We start from the raw sequence: 20649 nt of genomic DNA on the forward strand, positions 1-20649 counted from the left end.
TAGAAGTAAATCGTCAAGCATTGTCATAAGAATTGTGAGATAACATATCCTCCTTTCCCTGTGTCATTGGGTGTTCTCCTGGTGTGGTGGCAGGCAGCTACAAATTGCTCCAACTTATTCAAGTAGCATTACTCCTCTTGGCAACCATGGGTCACTGTACAGTTCAAGAGAATCTCAGTACCAGTACTGGTACTAGTAGCAGTAGTACTTTTACTGTTATGACCTCTACTAGTAAAAAAAGGTAATACGAGAAGAAAGTTCATGAAGGTGTCCTCAAAATCCAAGCACTATTTGTCAAATTCACTCTCAAAGAAAACATCAGCTCTTGCTGTAAGATAGAAGTTTCTGATGAATGTGATGATTTGTCCAAAAAAGGAAAATAGCTAACACTCTTGATCCTTCTATTTTCGTCTCTTCACTTAAAACACTCCTCTCCCTTCTATCTACCCTGGCCTGCCTCAACCAAGTGGCCTCCCTCTACAACTACAGCCTCACCACCTTGACTCTTTTGCCCCGCTTCTTCTGCCCACCTTTGCCACTGTAAACCCCAACCATGGCACTCCAAATTTACCTGGTTCCTTCAAAAATATACACATACTGTCGAACGCCACTGGAAATATTGTTCCTTGGCAGACTTCCTTTATTTCAAGTTCATCCTCTCATCCTACAGTTCCCCCTCTCCCATGCTAAACAATCATTCTTCAAGTCTCTCATTTCTTCACAGTTCTCCAATCCCTGCCGCCTTTTTGCCACTTTCAACACACTCCTTTGGCCCCCTCCTCCCCTCCCATCCTCCATTACTGCTACTGAGTTTACTTCCTTTTCACTTCTAAAATTGAGGCTGTCAGACACAAAATCTCCTCCTCCCACTACTCTTCTACTACTCCTACCACGCCAACCTCCTCTCCCTCCAGCAACCACCACTAGTGCTCCTTCTGCCTCACTATGGGTGAAGAAGTCCAGTCTCTAATATTATCCTCTCCACCCTAAACCTGCCCCCTGGATCCCATCCCTTCTCACCTCCTTCACTCCTCCCCCCCCCCACAATGCCTGCTCCCATCTCGCACACCTCTTCAATCTGTCCCTCTCCAGTGGAATCTTTCCCTCATCCTTCCAACATGCTCTTGTTTCACCCATTCTTAAAAAACCTAATCTTGATGCCACCTCACTATCTAACTACCGCACTCATTTTTCTTCTCACTTTTGCCTCCAAAATACTTGAGCAGCTGTCTACAACCGTTTCAGCAGCTACCTCTCTGACAACTACATCCTTGATCTTCTCCAAACTGGCTTTTGCCCCTTCCACTCCACAGAAACTGCCTTAATAAAAGTCACCAATGATTTTCTCTCAACCAAATCCAGGGGCCATTTCTCTGTGCTTATTCTCCTGGACCTCTCTGCAGCCTTTGACACTGTGGATCACCCTCTCCTACTCCACACCCTTCACACCATTGATCTTTCTGACACAGTCCTTTCGTAGTTCAGCTCCTACATCGCCAACCTCTCCTTCCATGTTTCTAACTCTGATTCCACCTCCCCACATCCATCCTTCCCGTAGGAGTACCACAGGGTTTTGTGGTTTGCCCTTTGCTTTTTTCTCTGTACACCTCCTCCCTGTGTGAACTTATCATTTCCTTTGGTCTCCAGTACCACCTCTATGCAGACAACATCCAACTCTACCTCTCATCTTCTGATCTCTCTTGTTCCCTCCTTTCTCGGGTGTACAGTTGCCTCTCCATAATCTCCTCCTGAATGTCCTTATGCTTTCTCTACCTTAACAAGGCCAAAATTTAATTCATTGTCTTCCCTCCATCAAGAGTCTCCTCCCCTCCTGACCTCTCTATTACTGTCCCCCAACTCCACTGCCTGGGTGTCTTCTTGACTCCTACCTCTCCTTTGCACCTCACATTCAATCTGTCAGGCACCGTCCCCGCACTCCTCCTAGGTGCAGGGGACGGTCGTCTGTTCTCTCTGCCCAACGCGTCCCGTTGCCTAGCACATGGACACACTTACTGTTCCTCGTTGTGTGAGCATGCGTATAAGCGATCGCTTCCCGTTGCCTTATTTAAACTGCACTCTGGCACAATTAGGGTGCAAGCTGGTTCACTCCAGCTCCAGCACTTCTTATATGTATGCTCCATAGTGTTTTGCTGACTCCTGTTTTGTTCCTTGGCTCATTCTCCTGGATTCCGCTTTGGTACTGCACAGTCTGTTTGGCATTGACCTTCTGCTTTTTTCTGACGCTTCTTCTGGTTCTCCCTGTGTACTGCGCTACTGTTTGGTTTGACCCGGACCACCTGACTATTCCTGCCTATGTCCACCGCACTGGTAACCGTCTTTGAGAACCGTGACTTGCGCATCCCACGCAGCCAAGACCATACCTCCTTATGGGGGTCCCTGGTGAAGACCGGTGCTGCGCTAGACTCTGCGGCTCCCTGTTCAGTTGCATAAATACCAGCCCCTACGATGTCTTTAACCGTGACACAATCTCTTGCCAAATCCTGTCACTTCCAGCTCTGCAACATCGCCTGTATTAGACCCATACCACTAAAACTCTTATCCACTGACTGATCATCTCTCATCTCAATTACTGAAACCTTCTCCTTACTGGCCTTCCCCACTTCCATCTCACTCCTCTTCGATCTATACTTAATGCTGCAGCTAGACTTATCTTCCTCTCTCGCTGCTCTATATCTGGCTCTACTCACTGCCAAACCTTACACTGGTTTCCCTTCTCCTACAGAATCCTCTTCAAACTCCTCACCCTCAAGTACAAGACCCTCTCCAAATCCACTGCTTCCTACATCTCCAACCTTATCTTTATACATACTCCCTCCCACCCTCTCCGGTCAGTCAATGACCTTCCCTTCTGGTAACCACATCTCACTCTCTTATCCAAGATTTCTCCCGTACTGCCCCCCACCACTGAAACAGTCTCCCTTGTTCTATTAGACTATTCCCTAGCCTGTATAGCTTCAAATGGTCATTGAAAACCCACCTGTTTAGAAAAGTCTACCATTCTTCCACTTAACCATTTCACCATGTAGTATACCCTTACCCTCTTTCATCCTCTATCTCTCCCACTCTTGCTCTGTTTGTCTGCCCCTTTCCCTTTAGATTGTAAGCACTAGTGAGATGTGCCCTCTTCCCTCCTCATCTCATAACCTATAACTTCTGCTTACCAGTTAGATAGCACACCTCCTTTTTGGGCTCTCTGCCCAATGACTCCACTCCTCCATTGTCTTTGCACCTCTTTCAGCGGTTCTAAATCTGTTAGTTGTGCCCACTCTAATGGGTGAAGGTTTTAGCCTGTGCTAACTATACATCTCGCACCCCAGTAGCTGTGTTGAGAGTTGTAGAGTTGTTTGTTTACTGTATTGTACTGTTATACCATGTACTGTCTTGCTGTTTTCCCTCTGTACAGCACTGCGGACCTCATGTGGAACCCTATAAATAAAGATTAATAATAATAATAATAATAATATTAATTCCATACACCACCCGCAATGGCGTAACAAGGCTCAGACTATGCCCACTTTTTGCTAGTATGGGTCCTGCTGGTACTGGTATATGTACTAGAATTGCCATTCCAAAACAGAGTGCCCAACATAGTGTCACACGCTGGACCCGTGGTCCCGCTAGCCGAAGTCCTGCAGTCTTACCTGCTCCCCACCTTTTGTCCTTTTTTGGCGCTGAGCTCCGCAATTCACTGCTCCCGGCAGCCATCTTGGATTCAGGTCTATAATTTCTGCCTTCTGTTCATTGGCCTGTCAATCACCCTGACAGGATATTTAAAACACCTGTGGAAGCTCCCTGGTGCTTGTTCTTTGTGTCATTCTCCTGCTAGTATCAAGACGTGGCTCCATATGCTCTCCCAGTGCTACTCTGCTCTATTGTATCCTGCTTTATTGCCTACAGTGCTTTCTACCTGTCTGCAGAACATCGCAACTCACTTCCATTGTCCGCAGTGGTTACTATTTGTACGCAGCATACTGCTTAGGTGTGTTTGGTTCTACTCTCTGCTGTGGTTCCACCTGCCTGCAGACTATGAATATCTCATCCAGCTCCACTGCCCGTAGTGGTAACAGTCTCTATGCAGTCTTTCACAGCATATTAGTGGTTACTAGCCTATCCCCAGACCAACTTATACTGTATCCTGCCCTACAAGCTCTCCCGGACTATGTCATTCTTATATTCTGCTCCACTGTCCACAGTAGTTACTAACCCATCTCATTCCAGTGTCCTGCTTCACTGCTCACAGTGGTAACCATCTCTCTGCAGATTATCACAGTATTGTATCCAGCTCCCCTGTCTGCAGTGCTTACTGGTCTGTCAATAGATTGTCAAGTTACTGTCTCCTGTTTCACTGTTTGCAGTGGTTATTTATCTGTCCGCAGACTGTCTCATTGTTATATCCTGCTCCATTGCTCCTCTCAGTTTACTACCTGTCCACCTATCTACTGTCATCAGCTACCTACTCAGCTATTCTCCCAGCCTACCCTTGTAACACCCGGGTTCTCTCTCCGTAAGTTTCGCCTAGCACTATTTCAGGGGACCGCAACCTACGGGACAGAGGCACACAAACTTCATACCTCCTGGCGGGGGTCACTGGCGGATACCATCTGCCTCGTTAAACTCCACGCCCCAGGGTAGAGAGTGTAGTTCTGTCACTGTCACCTCCAAAACAGCCAAATCAGTGCCTCAAAATAACACTGAGGCTGAAGAAAAACTTGGACAGTCACAGAATCCTTAGGAGAGTCAAAGGAGGGTATCCATTAATGTTATATGTGAGACTGAGGTTTCAGATTCTGACACTGTTGTACCACTAGTATTGATGATGATTTACACCTAGAAATTGAGGAGGCTACTTTGGAAGCGGCAAATGTGCAGGAGGATGAGAGGAATAATTGTGGATCTGAAAATTAATGTGTTGTACTTGGACGACATAATGAGGAGGATGATAACATTGTGTTGAACTAAGGCAGCCTCCATGTTACCACCAGCTCATGCCCATGATAAGCACATTATCATGCCTGGACATAAGACAAAAAAAAAGCACCTCTTCTGTTTTAAAATAATTTTATCCAAACACAGACAACATTTGTATAGGCATCGGGAGCCTTTGTCAAGTCAAAATAAGTAGAGGTATGGACGTTGATCATCTAGGAACCTCCCTGTTATGTCACATGCAACAAGATCTTTCAAGTCATGATTCCAAGCATGGCATATTATGTATAGTAGCAAGCAGTTCAGCATCAGCTACCAGGAAATTGATAGACAGTTGCAATCCTTGCTGAAGTCAACACCTTCATCATCAACCTCCTCTTTACTGGTATGTGGTCCAGCAACCAATTATCAAAATCCAGTTAACTCCACTAATACGATTCAAAAGACACATCCGTGCACACTACAGCTGTTGCTGCTGCTGAGGGGGGTACATCTATACATAAGGGGAGCAAGATGATCAAGCATTTTACACAATTGTCTTTGAAGCAAGCGTTTGCAAGAGGAAACAAGTATGACAGTGTTACGATTTTGATGCCTGAGTCAGTATTAGCACAGGCTTACCTAGGGCGCGGAGTCTAACGGCCTTCCGGTCTTCACCAAGAACGGCCCCCAGATTAGCCGTTAATTCCAGGCGTTGTAGGTCTGGAACAGTAACCGGTAGATGCACGGAGGCAATGGGTGCGTGGCAGGATCCAGAGAATAGTTGGTAATACAGCCGGGTCGGTACACAGAAGGTATCAGGTATACGGTGCCAGAGGGAGATCCAGAGAATAGTTGGTAACACAGCCGAGTCGGTACACAGAAGGTATCAGGTATACGGTGCCAGAGGGAGATCCAGAGAATAGTTGGTAACACAGCCGAGTCGGTACACAGAAGGTATCAGGTATACGGTGCCAGAGGGAGATCCAGAGAATTGTTGGTAACACAGCCGAGTCGGTACACAGAAGATAGTCCAGTTGCGTAGTGCTAGGGATAAGCCAAAGAATAGTCAGGTCACAGCCAGGTAGGTACACAGGAGTAGGAGGAATAGAGGGGTTAACAGGGAGCAGGTTCACAGGAGTCAGGACACAGGAACTGTAGCCAGGAACAGGAAACACATTGCTCTGACACAGGCAGCGTGTCAGAGCAGGGGAGATATAGGAGTTTGAATTCCCCGCCCAGGAGTCACATGATCAGCAGCAGAGAGAACCCGGAAGTGCGGCAGCGCTAACAGAAGAAGCGCTGAAGAGATGGACACCGCTGTCAGCTCCCGCTGACAGCGCAGCGGAACGGGAACAAGGTAAGTTCCTAACAGTACCACCCCCTTTAGGGGTGGCCTCCGGATAACCTATAAGGCTTTAGAGGGAACTTGGTATGGAATTTCTTCAACAAACTCGGAGCATGAAGGTCTCGTGCAGGAATCCAAGAACGCTCTTCAGGACCGTAACCTTTCCAGTCAACCAGGAACTGCAAGGAACCTCTGGAAATCCGAGAATCTAGAATCTCCTTCACCTCAAATTCCTGATCTGGTGCAGAAATAGCAGCAGGAGGTCTTCTTGAAGAGAAGAATTTGTTAACAACAAGTGGTTTGAGAAGGGAAATGTGGAAGACATTGGGAATCCTCAAGGTAGGGGGTAATTTTAATCTAAAGGCCACCGGATTAATGACCTCAATGATCTTGAAGGGACCGATAAATCGGGGAGCGAATTTCCTAGAAGGAACCAACAAGCGAAGATTCTTTGTAGACAACCACACTTTGTCACCAGGAGTAAGTAGTGGAGACGATCTTCTTCTTTTGTCAAATGCTTTTTTACTGATGGCAGAGGTGTGAAGTAATTTGCGTTTGATAAGATCCCACCTAGACGAGAAGTCCGATAGAAGGGAATCCACTGCAGGAACCCCAGAAGCGGTTAACTCTTTGAAGGGTGGAACTTTAGGATGAAATCCCTGAAGAGCAAAAAAGGGAGAAATGGAGGTAGAGTCGTGTGAATTATTATTGTGGGCGAATTCTGCCCAAGGTAATAAATCAACCCAATCATCATGTTTAGCTGAAATGAAACATCTGAGGAATTTCTCCAATTCTTGATTCGTCCTTTCCGTGAGACCATTACTTTGCGGATGATATGCAGAAGAGAAATTTAACTTAATTCCACAAAGACGAGAAAAGGCCCTCCAAAATCTTGCCACGAACTGAGTTCCTCGATCAGAAACGATAATATCTGGACAGCCATGTAGGCGGAAAATTTCTTTAATGAAGAGTTGAGCCAGAATAGGAGCAGAAGGGAGACCTTTTAATGCCACAAAATGAGCGGCTTGGGAAAGGCGATCGGTGACCACCCACACTACTGAGAACCCTCTGGAGGAGGGTAAATCTGTGATAAAATCCATGGAGAGATGACCCCAAGGTCGATCCGGAATTGGCAGAGGCTGCAGCAGACCGTATGGAGCTTGACGAGGAACTTTATTTTGAGCGCAAGTGGAACACGCCGTCACAAACTGTCGAACGTCCGAACGGATAGCCGGCCACCAATAACTACGGGAGATAAATTCCAAGGTCTTCTTTATACCGGCATGACCAGAAAAACGGGAGGCATGAGCCCATTTAAGGAGTTTAGTTTGGAGATGTGGAGGAACCAAAGTCTTCCCGTGAGGAATGATCACCCGAGTAGGAGTAGTAGCCAAAATACATTCTGGATCTAGAATAGACCTAACACTCTCTTCTTCGGTATCCATACAATCAAAGGAACGAGAGAGAGCATCAGCCTTCTTGTTCTTGGACCCTGGTCTGAAGGTAATGATCATATTGAATCATGAAAAAAATAAAGACCATCTGGCCTGACGGGGATTGAGGCAGGATGCAGTTTGTAGATAAAGCAGGTTCTTGTGATCCGTAAAAATAGTAACAGGAAATCTGGCTCCCTCCAAATGATGTCTCCAGGCCTCCAAGGCCAATTTGATAGCAAGTAGTTCTCTGTCTCCAATGCCGTAGTTTTTTTCGGTGGATGAGAATTTACGAGAAAAGAAGCCACAGGGAGAAAACTTTCCAGTAGAATTCTTCTGAGACAAAATAGCTCCTACTCCAGTGGAGGATGCGTCAACTTCGAGAAAAAAGGGGAAGGAAGAATCTGGCTGTTGAAGAATAGGTGCCGATATGAAGGCTTCTTTAAGATACTTGAAGGCCTCTACCACCTCTGGTGGCCAGGTCTTAGCGTTGGCAGATTTCTTGGTCAGGGAAGTGATGGGTGCAATAACAGACGAAAACCCTTTGATAAAGTGGCGGTAATAATTAGAGAACCCAATAAAACGCTGGATGGCCTTAAGTCCAACCGGTTGGGGCCAATCAGAAATCGCCTTTAATTTCTCAGGGTCCATACGTAATCCGGAGCCAGAAACCACGTGACCAAGAAAAGGAAGATGCGTTTTTTCAAAGACACACTTGTCCACATTACAGTACAGATGATGCGACCGAAGGCGTTGAAGAATCAAGGAGACATGATGGCGATGAGTAATAATATCAGGTGAAAAAATAAGAATATCGTCTAGGTAGATGACAACAAATTGATACAGGAAATCCTGAAAAACTTCGTTAATGAAATTTTGAAAAACCGCAGGAGCATTACAAAGTCCAAATGGCATGACAAGATACTCAAAATGCCCATCGTGCGTATTGAACGCCGTCTTCCATTCATCCCCTTGTTTAATACGGATAAGGTTGTAGGCCCCTTTCAAATCCAGTTTAGAAAAAATTGAAGCTCCCTTGATCCTATCAAAGAGTTCAGAGATTAATGGTAAGGGGTACCTATTCTTTTTCGTTATGGCGTTGAGGCCACGGTAGTCTATGCAAGGACGCAATCCGCCGTCCTTCTTTTTTACGAAAAAGAAACCTGCTCCTGCTGGTGACGAGGATTTCCGGATAAAACCCCTGTTTAAATTCTCCTTAATATATAGGGACATGGCCTCTGATTCGGGTAGAGATAATGGAAATACCCGTCCTCTAGGTGGTATCTTATCCGGCAACAATTCAATGGAGCAATCCCAAGGTCTATGAGGGGGTAACTTGGAAGCCTCCTTTTCACAAAAGACATCAGAAAACGAATGATATTGAGGAGGAATACCGGAGGGTGTTGGAAGACAGCCCATAGCGGGTCTATGAATCCTGGGAAGACATCGGGAATGACACTCTGAACCCCATGCAAGAACTTCCGGTTTCTGCCAATCTAAAGTGGGGGAGTGAAGTCTGAGCCAAGGTAGGCCTAAGATCAACGGGTTGATAGCCTTTGGAATGACTAAGAAGGAGATTTCCTCAGTGTGTAAGGCTCCAATGCGTAGAGACATGTTGACAGTTCTGTTCTTAATGGATCCTCCAATGATACGACTGCCATCTATAGCTGTAATGGCAATAGGTGGATCTAAGGGTTGCCTAGGCAATGATAACCGCTCTACAATGTCAGCGCGTAAAAAGTTCCCCGCTGCACCGGAGTCAATAAGCGCTGGAAGAGACAATTGTTTATCAGTATATTGCAGAAGAACTTGGATAGAAAAACTAGAATCCATAGGAGAGAGAATGTTCATACCTAACTTAGTCTCTCCGTCATCAGTTAGGTCCGATCGTTTCCCGGGCGCTTCCCACATTGACTCAGGACATGACCGGGTTCCCCGCAATAAAGGCATAAACGATTCTTGAACCGCCCCTCTCTTTCCTCCTGGGATAAACGTGCTCTTCCCAACTGCATAGGCTCTTCCTCCGGTGTAATAGGACTTTGGAAGCGAGGAGCCAAACGGAAAGTAGATCGACAGGAACTCTCTCTCTCCTGAGTGCGTTCACGGAAACGTATATCAATCTGGTTACAGAGAGCGATCAAAGCATCCAGGGTAGTGGGTAACTCTCGGGCTGCTAGCTCGTCCTTAATACGATCGGACAAGCCTTGCCAAAATGTGGCCACTAAAGCTTCATTGTTCCAACGAAGTTCGGCCGCCATAGTGCGAAATTGAAGGGCATACTGGCCCAGAGTAAGGGTACCCTGGCGCAGACGGAGGAGTCCAGAAGCTGCACTGGAGACTCAACCAGGTTCATCAAAGATGCATCTGAAGGTTTCCAAGAAAGTGGCACAATTATGGAGAATGGGGTCATCATGTTCCCAGAGAGGAGAAGCCCAGGCAAGCGCTTGACCAGACAATAAAGAAATAATATAAGCGACTTTAGTTTTCTGTGTAGGAAAGTTTCCGGGCAAAAGTTCAAATTGAATAGCACACTGGTTCAAGAAGCCTCGGCATTCCTTAGGATCCCCATTGAACTTGGGTGGGTTAGGTATGCGGAGTTCAGAGGTGGTGGGAGCAGATACAGCTGAACCGCTTGGAGCGGGGGCAGGCTGTGGGGCCGGAGCAGGTGGAGGATTAGGAGCTGCCACCTGAGCTGCTTGGAGCGTATCCAACCTGTTAGACAGAGTCTGCAGAATCTATAATAACTGTTCTTGATTTTTCCCCTGTTCCTCAACCTGAGCCGCTAAGTTATCCAGTAGTACTCTCGCAGTGGGATTCCCTGTCGCTTCCATCAGTTAGATAAGGGTCAGAGCAAACTGTTACGATTTTGATGCCTGAGTCAGTATTAGCACAGGCTTACCTAGGGCGCGGAGTCTAACGGCCTTCCGGTCTTCACCAAGAACCACCGCAAGGTAGTGTGGGCTTAGCTGCCGAAGAACCGCAGTTCGCGGCCCCCAGATTAGCCGTTAATTCCAGGCGTTGTAGGTCTGGAACAGTAACCGGTAGATGCACGGAGGCAATGGGTGCGTGGCAGGATCCAGAGAATAGTTGGTAATACAGCCGGGTCGGTACACAGAAGGTATCAGGTATACGGTGCCAGAGGGAGATCCAGAGAATAGTTGGTAACACAGCCGAGTCGGTACACAGAAGGTATCAGGTATACGGTGCCAGAGGGAGATCCAGAGAATTGTTGGTAACACAGCCGAGTCGGTACACAGAAGATAGTCCAGTTGCGTAGTGCCAGGGATAAGCCAAAGAATAGTCAGGTCACAGCCAGGTAGGTACACAGGAGTAGGAGGAATAGAGGGGTTAACAGGGAGCAGGTTCACAGGAGTCAGGACACAGGAACTGTAGCCAGGAACAGGAAACACATTGCTCTGACACAGGCAGCGTGTCAGAGCAGGGGAGATATAAGAGTTTGAATTCCCCACCCAGGAGTCACATGATCAGCAGCAGAGAGAACCCGGAAGTGCGGCAGCGCTAACAGAAGAAGCGCTGAAGAGATGGACACCGCTGTCAGCTCCCGCTGACAGCGCAGCGGAACGGGAACAAGGTAAGTTCCTAACAGACAGTCAGCGTCCTGTTGCGCAGCAGATCACTAATGCAATGACAGCTATGTTAGCATTGGATGAGTGTCCAATTTACCCACTCAATGTATCAGGTTTTAAACAATTAGTTGGGGACATGTGTTCACACTATCAAGTTCCATCTCAATTCCATTTTTCCAGAACATCAATTCCTTTGCTGTACCAGGAGGTTAAACAAAAAGTCATTTAGTCCCTAGTAAATGCCATTGTACCAACAGTCCACTAAACTATGTGGACAAGTCGTCCTGGTCAAAAGAAATACTATATGACATTGACCATTGACAGCCCATTGGGTAGATGTATCGCCATCAGCAGCAGCAATGCTGGTAGCTTCACCATCCTTCTTCTCATCCTTTCTGTATAGTAGAGCTAGTACTCAATGCCAGGACATTCACAGGCCAGCTACTCTTTGTATCACTGGTTTCACAAAGAAGCTGTCAGACTCAGAGCTGTGGACTCAAGATGCACTGAAATCTACTAACTGATATTTACAACACTGAACTAGGAGGTGTGGAGTCTAACGTACCCCCGGTATTCAACAGGGACCCCCGCAAGGAGGTTTAAGCTTAGCTGCAAAAAGCTACGCAGGTCGCGGTCCTCCTAGACAGTTACCATTGTAGTGATAGAGAGCTGTCAGAATGGTCCTGGTCAAACCAATCAAGAGAAGGCGGTACCGAAGTGAGATCCACAGAGAAGTCAGATTGGCCAAGGTCACTATGATAAGACGGATATAGAAATCCAGGAGAATGGTCGACAAGCCAGGGTCACAACAGAAACGCGCCTTTGGCACCCTAAAGGTGCCAGGGGCGAGTTAAAATAGACGCAGCAAGGAGGTGATTGGGGGAAGGAAGTGGGTGCTCCGGTACGCTGACCGCCGAATCAATGAAAGCGTCCCATTGTCTAGCAACGGGACATGTTACTTCACATGCGCCTGGCGGAGCGAGGATGACCGGTCCCTGCTTCATGGAGGAACAGTGGGGACGGCGCCCGACACAAGCATACTGGTGCCAATCTGTTGAAAAATCTCTGGAATATCATAGCAAAATGGCTTACCCAGTGGAGACTCTCCTCAGGATTCCTCATTGCCGACAGCAGACTTTGTGCGTGCATTACAACTGGGTGAATTTCAACATGTACCATGTTTTGCACACACAATAAACTTGGTGGTGCAGAATGCATTTTAAGGCCTCTAAAATCTTTGGGCATTTTCAACTTCAGCAACTGCATGTAGAATATTGCAGTGGCTGCAAAGAAAATGTCATCTGCCATGCCACCAACTGAAGCAATAGGTAGTAACAAGGATGATAATGAGGGTGATGACATTGTCAACATAGAGGAAGATGACCACTATTAGCCAAATGACCAATTGGTAAGTTGTTAAAAAAAAAATGCTATCTATTCTGTCCAGTTCATCAACCAACAACCAAAATGTTCTCTTTTGTGGGGGCCCAAACAAATCAAGCACTTCAGTCACAAAAGTGGCAGGCCCTGCCGTTGAAGTGCTTGCTTTGTTTAATTACGCTCATGATAGGGAAAGAGAGAAGGACAGATAGTGGCAGGGTTAGAAATAATACCGTCTACGTTTGAATTGTCAACCCAATAAATACTGTCTACATTTCAACTGTCATCCTAATTAAACTGTCGAAGTCATTATATTGTCGATTTTACAACCCTGTCAATTAGGGTGTCCACCAATCACATTATGTTAATCCGGTAAGTGTTGAACACATGTATGTATCACACCCGCGTGGGTGGTCCAAAGTACAATGTCATCTTGCACCATTTAACATTGTGCCCTTATTCCTTCATCATCTGTTAAATAATGGCTACTGATGCCGATGCTATCCATCTAATGAGCTCTGTTGCTGCTGCTGCTGTCCCTCTCCAATGTATTGCTGCTGACCTTCTCCAATGTATTGGCTGCGGATCCTTCCCAATGTGTTGCTGCTGACCCTCTCCAATGTATGTCTGCTGCCCCTCTCCAATGTATTGCTGCTGACCCTTTCCAATGTGTCACACATGTTGCCTAATGGTTACCTACTTGGTGTATCTTCTTTTTTTAAATGGAATTGTAATTGATGTAGACATCTTTGATGATGATGATGATGATGATGAGGGTGATGATAACATTAATAGTTGTCACCATTGAGGAAGATGACCACTGTTATCCAAAGCTGGGTCTAGTTTTGTGAGCCAGTGCAAAATAAGATTTCAATTTGCATAGCAAGATTATAGAAATGAGGTAAATGGGTTTTTGCACCAGCTCAGACTTGGCAGAGATTGAGATTTATTTTATATTTTTAAGGGATTTATTTTGCACCCTCCAATTTCACTTCAGCTGAGATATTTGGTGAAAAGTGATGTCTGTGGAATATATTTGTACCACTGCTCTGTTACTTATTTTTTTCAACTGTCATCCTAATTAAACTGTCAAAGTCATTATATTGTCGATTTTATAATCATATTATGTTAATCCTGTAAGTGCTGAACACATGTATGTATCACACCCGGGTGGGTGGTCCAAAGTACAATGTCATCTTGCACCATTTAACATTGTGCCCTTATTCCCTCATCATCTATTAAATAATGGCTACTGATGCCGATGCTATCCATCTAATGAGCTCTGTTGCTGCTGCTGCTGCTGTCCCTCTCCAATGTATTGCTGCTGACCTTCTCCAATGTATTGGCTGCTGACCCTCCCCAATGTGTTGCTGCTGATCCTCTCCAATGTATTGCTGCTGACCCTCTCCAATGTATTGCTGCTGACCTTCTCCAATGTATTGGCTGCTGACCCTTCCTAATGTGTTGCTGCTGATCCTCTCCAATGTATTGCTGCTGACCCTCTCCAATGTATTGCTTTGTTACTAATTTTAGCCAACTAGATCGCTGCAGACTTTGGTTAAAATTGGTAAAAATTTGGACAGTTGTGAAGGGATCATTAGAAAATAGACTGGAAATAAATGGAAATTAATGTTAATGCTAGAACTAGTAATATAGGAGCAAAAACAGCTAAAAGAAAATCACATAATTTTACCTATCTTCCACAAATTTTTAATTAAATCCAAATCTAAGACCAAATCCTTTCATGATTTTGGGGAAAAACCTGTAACAAAACCAAAGCACAAAGACGTTTTAGAACCAAAACCACATCCAAATCCAAGGGGGTAAGCGCACAAGAGAGTTTACATTATGAATTTATGTATTCAAATATATTTATGTTTTCTTTAAAAAAGTTATATATAATACTTTATATATAATACTATTAATGTTTGTGATGATTCCTATACTACTTTATTTTTTATTGTAGTAATTAATCTGGGCTTTCAATCTCATTGTGCATCCGTCCACATCATCATCATCCCTCCCTTTTCCCCTCATAATTATTATTATAATTTCCTCTATCATCATCATCATCATTATCCCCTCCAACCTTTATCCCATATCCCCCCTTCCATCATTTAACCACTTCATCATCACCTACATCCATCATCAGGGGGTAAATGTATAAAACTGTGCATTTTGCAAGTAGCCAAATATTGGTGACTTTTGCCTTTAAACCCTTTGCTGCTTTAAATTTCCCCTGCAAAGTTGCCGATAGTCTACCTTGACTATTTACCTTACACCAATATCTTCATATCTCTCCTTTATCATGACCACTTTCATCATCATCCCCCCTTTAAACACTGTCCATGACCTCCCCATGACCATCTAGCATAGGCAGATCACCACAAAGAGGCACCGTGACATCTTGTCCGCTCTAAAGAGGATGTATTTAATGCAGATCAGAGCTGGGCTCTATGCTCAGAGGAGACTTATGACAACATTTTAATACACCCTATGACCACTTGTACTTGGCATACCAGAATGCTGGTAGTGCAAACATATCAGCATCAAAATATCATATGATATCAGCGCTATCAGAGAGCAGCTTCCCCTTCCCCATAGCACTGTCATATAGGGCTCGAAGAGAAAGGAGAGCACATTAACACACATGCAGAACTGATTCTCCCCTTAAGTATTACTTCAAGAGTTCTACAAATACTCCAGAGCACCACTTAAATAATCAGTTTTGCGCATGTGTAGAGCTTATTAAGTACCGGTGGTGCTTTACTTAACACCTTAACTAACACTCAACTGATACTTAGGGCTAGATTTACTAAGCTGTGAGTTTGAAAAAGTGGGGATGTTGCCTATAGCAACCAATCAGATTCTAGCTTTCATTAATTTAGTACCTTCTACAAAATGACAGCTAGAATCTGATTGGTTGCTATAGGCAACATCCCCACTTTTTCAAACCCGCAGCTTAGTAAATCTAGCCCTTAAAGTAAGATGTTATGTAGGGCAGCAAATTTGCATAGAGCATATAACTTACCTCGGTTTTCTTTAATATCTCGTACTTAGTTAAGTTAGGTTGTTTAAAGGAATTTCGAGCAGCTGGGCCGATGTACTCTCAAGACTACTTTGAGAAACTAAAAAAAATACCCTACAATATGACAATTTTCTAAAGTAAACTTTACTGGTGTATTTTGATTTTCTAGAGAGGAGCCACTGATTTATTGACAGTTCTGTCTAGTATTTACATGAAAAGGACTAAATATGTCATTACTACACCGCTACATACCAAATACTAGTAATAATACCAAATAATAGTAATTATGCCATACAGGTCTATAGAGGTTGTTAGGGAAAGTGGAGGCAACAAAAAGCATTGGAAGGCTGCATCCACTACATTGGCTGATTACATTTACATCGTACTAACCTACTTTTTTTTTATTTCTTATCCAGGATATAACAGAGGGGAGGTGAAGTACAAGTGAGGAGGGGGCGGGGCACTGCAAATCATGTAATGGAGGCCCCACCCTATTACACAATGCCGCGAACATGACATTTGTCCTGGGGGTGGGCCAAACTGATTGAATTCACATCACTAAGAAGTGGGCAGGATCTGGGAGAATGGCCTGTTCTCCCTGGAGTCCGGGAGACCTACCCGGAATTCAGAAGTCTCCCGGACATTCTAGGAGAGCGGGCAAGAATAATTTATATATAAAATACATTGGTCATTAACAACTCTGTCAATAAGAATGCACACATAATATTAGTTCATTCTGCTCATATAGTTCTTACATAAATTAGAACTAACTGAAATGGATCCATATAATCACAAAGAAAAGCAGAACAAGACATGGTATACCATGCTCATTTATATGACATATTGTGGATAAAAGGGGCTACATTAGATAAATAAGAGTATAAAGAATATAAAGAAGAAATTCATGATGATTTTATAAACTGTAGTTAATTATTATTTCTAAATGACCAGCACCTTAAAAACTATTGCTGCCACGAATTGCAACAGCAAAAAGAAATGTATAGAAACTACCTTCCTTGTACCTAATGTCACATCAGCTCTGCAATCTCTATTTATCTGAAGAGTGTTCCTTGTAAGCATGAAATGTTCTCTCTATTATGTCACTGAAGGGAGAGCTGTGAGCTATTTTCAGAGGAGCTTTATTAACCGTATATAATTTACAGATCCTCAAAGCAACGTCTAAACTTCCCTCCCAACTGGAACGGTCTGTACCCAATCTCAGGACAATGACACCAAAGCAACACATATGATTCAGACATACGAATGAGCGGTGCAAGACAGAGAACAACAGAGAAATGATCCAAAAATAACTTGAACACCATAATCACTAGTTACAACAGCACAATTTCTGATTAGTTTCCTCTAGAAACTCCCTACAGTGGCTCAATGGTGCTGCTACACTTTATTTTTATTCACAACACAACAGTATTTTGTAGGATAATGAAGTGCCTATATAATTGTTGTCATGGCTTGCTCTTGTTTAACCTATTACTATTTCACTCTCTAAACTGGTGCACAGTAAAAATGGTGATTTAAGAACTGGGGCCCTTGGTGTGAGGAAACAAGAGGTTAAATTGACACTCCCATTGCTGCTCGTCATTTCTCACAAATGGCCTGATTCATGTTGTATGTATGTCCATCTTGTGTAAAATAGCTCTGTATAATCAAAAATAGTCCTTACACCAATAAACGCAATTGCTGCTAGAAACCCCTCTAGCCGGTACAGCACAACCCGGAGTCTGCTCTGCCAGTCAGGTGTTCACTGGAGCCCCTAGTGGTGGGGACAGACTTGGCCGCAGACTAGCAGAGGGTCGTGAAGTGCGTACCGACTAGGGAGAACCCAGGAAAGCGGAGTGAAGTCCAGGCAAGGGTCAAAGGGCGGCAGCAGACAGCAGATCCAGTAAACAGGCCGAGGTCAAGGGTCACTAGCAAACGGGAAGATTAGTAAACAAGCCAGAGGTCACGGTCACGAGAAACACGGGCAAGGTCCAAATCCAGGCAAGGGGTCATACACAAGCAATCCAACACGATATTCAAAGGACAGAACAAGAGACAGAGCAGGTCAGCACAATGGCAACAGAAGCTATAACCGGCAGTGAGGCTGCAGACCTCACTGCCTTAAATACACCAGTGGACCAATCAGAGCCTAGCTCTGAAAACACACCCAGGGGCTGCCTGATTATCATAAATGCTTAATAGCCATTAGGCTATTGCAGATCTCCGCGCACGTGCCCGGCTGTCCCCTTGTTGCCGGGACGCGGCGCTGCCTTGCAAAGCGTTCGGCCGCTGCCAAGGCAACGGCCGGGGGTTAGGAGGAAGTGACGTCCCGGTCGTCATGGTGACGGCCGGGGCACACAGGAAGCAAGCCGCGGCGGCCGTGAGTACCGCCGCGGCTCGTGACAATTGCATGAAATTCATGTCCGAACACAAATGACAATTACTACTGCTTACAACGGAACATAGGAGGGAAGGGGAGGACTAACGTACTCAATTTACAGTAAGGGCGTTCCGACGCAGATGCAGCCGATGCAAGTCCTGGGTTTCTCATAAGTATACACTTGGTTTCAGCTGCCTCATTTTCTCCTCATGGGGCACAGAATGGAGACAGAACAGAATACAACTTCCATGATTCATGCCCATAAAGATGCTTAGAGATTAACTCCTCTATAGGGATAATAGTTCAGCTTCTGATGAAGTATTTGTATGGGTATAGAAATATAAGGCATTCTGTTTTGTCTCTTATAACAGAGGGGTCCATATCAGAATCTAAGGATAGTTGAAGCAGGATACATATGTATACACACTGATAACCCCATTTGTTATTTATAACAGACACTTCCCTCTCCCCACTTCCCCTTGTCACACACTATGACCCACACCATCCGCTGTCACACAACTTGCCCCAACACTCACTCCCCTTGCTACATATCCCACCAAATCTACCCTCATCACATATGGCCTCCTCCCTCCTTCACCTAGTCACATATCCCACCCACTATAACCTTGTCCCATATGCCCTCACCCTCTATCCCCTTGTCACATATCCCAACTAGTCTACATTTTTCATATATACCCCTTCTCTTGTCATGTCTACAACCACCCTCAAACTTTGTCACATGTGTTCTCCAACCTCCCCTTTTCATGCTTCTCACTCTCAAATTGTCACTTATGGCTCCCCACCATTCTCCTCTTGTGACTTATGCCCCCAATCCTCTCTGCCTCCTTCCCCCAACACACTTCCATATCTCCATAATCCATGGTCTCTCGTGGAGGAGGGTCCAAGTCTTCCTCACATTGCTGCTGCTCCATGTAGAAAAGAACCCCCCTATTATAAGCCACCTATATCCAGTGCCTTTCTTTACCTTTCTGCTCTACTAGGCAACTAAGTAGCTTTTCAGGCCACTCCCTATCAAGATCAGATCTTCAAGGCTCCAAACTGCTCCTAGTCTCATCTGTATAAAATAAATACGTAATTAAACAAATAAGTAACTGCCAGTACCAGAAGTACCAGTAATTAAAGACCATTGTTCTTTTTGCATACACAACTACAAAATGTGCAAAATGTTGAAACAATACGGCATTTACGGCATTTACAGAAATCCTGAACTGTCTGTATCTTTAGATGCCAGTCCATTTCAATCACTACTGTACAGCGCTATGATTTAGAATACCAAATGTTCGCATGATACTTCAACCACCATGCTTCACAGAAGGGATGGTGATATGTGGAGCAAAGGTAGTATGGTAGTATACTTTTATCAACATAATTCCAAACCACTATATACACCTAGAAAATCTAACATTTACTTAAGATTAAAGTAGATCTGTCACCTTGTCGTCTTACTCTATATCTTTCCTTTAATACATAGTGCCTGTGTCAATATCTAGTAAGAAAAAACAGGGTTCCCCTTGGAACTCTGTTCTCCCAGGAGAGGACTTTATTTAGAATGCTATGCTTTCTCTCTCTGGCAGACTTCCTCCAGTCCACACAACAGAACTATAAAATGTAGAGGAAGCTATCCTGGGAAGTGACATTCTAGGCGGACAGGCTGGCTCAGCTTCCATGTCAAGCTATCAGACTGCACTATGCTTGCTCCTGGGCTGGCTTCCTCTACATATCACAGCTCTACTCCGGCATGGACTACAGGAAGCCTGATCAAACATGTCGAATAAAATGATCTCTTCTGGGTGAACCCCTTTTTTTGTTAGTTCACATTACACAAAGCACTATGTGGTAAAGTAATAACAATAGCACTACAGGACGTGGTGACAGGTCCACTTTAAGATTTACAAAGATACTGATGCTTCCCCTGTTATATATACAGGTTAGAGCTGATAAGAAAAATGGGAGTTGTCGACAGAATCATGAAGGGCTCTATGTACTGAGGCCTAGTGATGCGATTTTTGAACAGACTTGAGTCATATGCAATATTTAGTTAATACAAATAGGGCAGCTCAGCTCAAAACCAGAGGCGAGCTAATCTTTCTGAGGTTTTGGAGGATTTTGGGAGGGGAGGTGGTGGAACGGTGCAACAAATAGCATGGTAACTATTAATATCATTGCCATGTGTGCATGTAATTATTAATATCATTGCCCTGTCCTAACAGCTCTTCTGGCCAAGCTCAACATCCAGCCACACACAGAGGCCATCAAAAGTGGGAATGTGTCGCTCTTTCTTCCACATTTGCCTTGATTCACAGTCCTCAAAAGGTTTAAAGTTTAGATGGAGATTATTTCTTGAGAATAGATTGGGATCACCTACAGGTTGTCATCAAGAGGGTACGTTGAAAATTTAGATTTAATTATACACTGTACGCTGTTGTCTGAAAAGTATTCCCGTGTTATTCGACACAGGTTCAGTTAAAAGCAGCTCATCGGAATGGCTCAGCTTGAAAATGCAGGGCAGATACGGGTCCAGTGTGAAAGCCGACGAACTGGGTTATACT

Source organism: Mixophyes fleayi, chromosome 2, assembly GCF_038048845.1.
Source record: "Mixophyes fleayi isolate aMixFle1 chromosome 2, aMixFle1.hap1, whole genome shotgun sequence".
In the NCBI taxonomy this organism is placed as follows: Eukaryota; Metazoa; Chordata; class Amphibia; order Anura; family Limnodynastidae; genus Mixophyes; species Mixophyes fleayi.